General features: G+C 37.9%; 1 non-coding gene across 1 annotated transcript; it reads right to left on the reverse strand.

Annotated features, from left to right (window-relative positions):
* Nucleotides 1-359: 359 nt before the first annotated feature.
* On the reverse strand, nucleotides 360-432 carry trnat-ugu (transfer RNA threonine (anticodon UGU)). The gene has a single exon. It is a non-coding gene; the product is annotated as a tRNA-Thr (tRNA).
* Nucleotides 433-2,670: the final 2,238 nt, after the last annotated feature.

Here is a 2,670-nt window from a genome sequence, read left to right on the forward strand (position 1 = left end):
GAGACCCTTCTGTCTCCTGTTTATTTATTTTTTCCTCTCAACAATGTGTAGCTGTCACAGAGCCATCCAGATAGAGCTGTTATTATATTCTAATTCTACCATAAACTGTCATAAATGTATCTACATCGTCTCCTTCAAAAACTCTAAACCCAACCTGGCAACAAAGCTGTTGTTGACTTGTCCTGTGTTATATGTGTAGTTTATTTATTGTTTGATTTAGGACCATTTATTTATTTATTTATTATATAGAATTAGATTAAATCAATAACATTGATCTTTTCTGATTTCCATCAACAGGATTTTCTTTTTCCCAAAATGTTTTTCCTACAATTCTCCTCATAATTCAACTGAGTGAGTGAAGGCCTCAGTGAGAATTGAACTCACGACCACTGGTTTACAAGACCAGTACTCTAACCTCTGAGCTATGACGCCCTCTGTGTGTGTGTGTGTGTGTGTGTGTGTGTGTGTGTGTGTGTGTGTGTGTGTGTGTGTGTGTGTGTGTGTGTGTGTGTGTGTGTGTGTGTGTGTGTGTGTGTGCGGTTGCAGCCAATCAGAGCCACTCATAGAGAGTTTGAAGCCACACACACACACACACACACACACACACACACACACACACACACACACACACACACACACACACACACACACACACAGGCTTGGGGAGTAATGGATTACCAGTAACAGCGTTATGTAATCTGGATACAAAAATAATGTAACTATAATCTGTTACAGTACATTTAAAAACATGTAATCAGATTACCAGTATTTTTATTAAAAATGGGGATTACTTAGTGGGATTACTTCTTCAAAGCAAACAGAATATACACCGTGCAACAGATACACAGAGTGCACACACACATTGTGACACTTCTTAGCACTTCACCATAAACGTGAAACCAATACTGCCTGCCTAGCTGTTTACCATCATGACTCAGGAGTTTTCACTGCATGAAAATTCCTGAGTCACTGTTTGCTGTGACCACACCAAATAAAACATGGAAAGGTAAATTACAAAGATGAATCCAAAGTTAACTTCTGACACAAACTCTCTACACCATAGACTGTAAACACACATCTCCACTACGCATCCTCAAGTTGCCTTCACTGACTGCCAACGCTGTAGGAATTAGGAACATCTACAACGGACACATCCAACAAACAGCAGAGCTGTTACAATATAAAGCTGTTATGCTAACAGCTAACTTATATGATATTGTGCAGTAACATAACAGCTGTATATGTGTTTGTTGTGTCTATCACTGCATGATGCAGAATAACTGCATTTGTTTGTCTAGGAAATAATTTTCAACAAATTGAATTAAAGTCACTTCCTTACATTACATGAAAGACATGCTGACACAGCAAACATAACTAATAATTAACTATGGAGCATGTTATTACGTAAAACATCTACTTTAGTGGCACTTTTTTCCTGTAATTTTTTAATTAATTTAAAACCAGAATCAGGAAAACAGAAAAACCAGAAACAGGAAAAAAAAAAAAAAAACAAATACAAAAAAAATGGTGTATTTCTGATTGTTTTTGAAATCAAAATAACAATGGTAACACATTATATCATTTTGTTTGTTTGTCTTTTTTACAAAGTGCAGTTGATTCTATATCTATATCATAAAAAATCTGTGACTGCAGGTGACAGATAGAACACATTTTTGTGGAGGTACATCTTTTAAATTAACGCATGCCTCGAGATGCGTTCAAAGTCGCTGAAAAACCCAGAAATTTGTAACATATCCCCACACAGCCCTGACACCACGTGAAAACAAAAGAGGACATGTTTAAAACCAGACGTATGGTCACCATACATGTCATCATTATTTAATAATGAATGGAAAAAATAAAAATGCAGTGTTATAGTTTGGTCACATGGGGAAGATTTATAAAGTTTTATTATTATGAATATATTGACTTAGGGCGCATGGTGGATTACTGGTTAGCACGTCCGCCTCACAGCAAGAAGGTCCTGGGTTCAATCCCTGGGGTGGACACTTGGGTCCTTTCTGTGTGGAGTTTGTGCTGCGTGGGTTTCCTCTGGGTACTCCGGCTTCCTCCCACAATCCAAAAACATGACTGTACGGTTGATTGAAGTCTCTAAATTGCCCGTAGGAGTGAATGAGTGAGTGGTTGTCTGTCTGTGTTGCCCTGTGATGGATTGGCGCCCTGTTCAGGGTGTACCCTCGCCCAGTGCCCTATGAGAGTCGGAGATTGGCACCGGCAGACCCTCGCGACCCTGATAAACAGGAATAAGCGGGTATGAAAATGGATGGATGGATATATGGACACATCTGTAACCTTTACACACCCAGAAACACAATATATTATGACTGTAAATATCATGTCTGCTATTAAAAACTGTATATTACAATAGTTAGCATATTAGCACACACTTAGCTATAATAGAGCTTTTCATCTGTAAACCCTTCTTAGAAACCAATGATCACACAATGTGTTGCCTGTTATCTCACGCTATGAGGTGACTATTGTTAGAATTGTCCCTGTATAAATAAAGTTTCATTGAATTAATATGTGACCTTTGACAAATAAACAGTGGTTGTAAATATCAAACTACTTCTGTGTAACTCTATTGTAGTCCAGTCATCACATTTATAAACTATCTTAGTCATCTAGGATCTGTGCACCCTCAGAAAA

This window comes from Gouania willdenowi, unplaced genomic scaffold, assembly GCF_900634775.1.
Source record: "Gouania willdenowi unplaced genomic scaffold, fGouWil2.1 scaffold_309_arrow_ctg1, whole genome shotgun sequence".
Lineage (NCBI taxonomy): Eukaryota > Metazoa > Chordata > Actinopteri > Blenniiformes > Gobiesocidae > Gouania > Gouania willdenowi.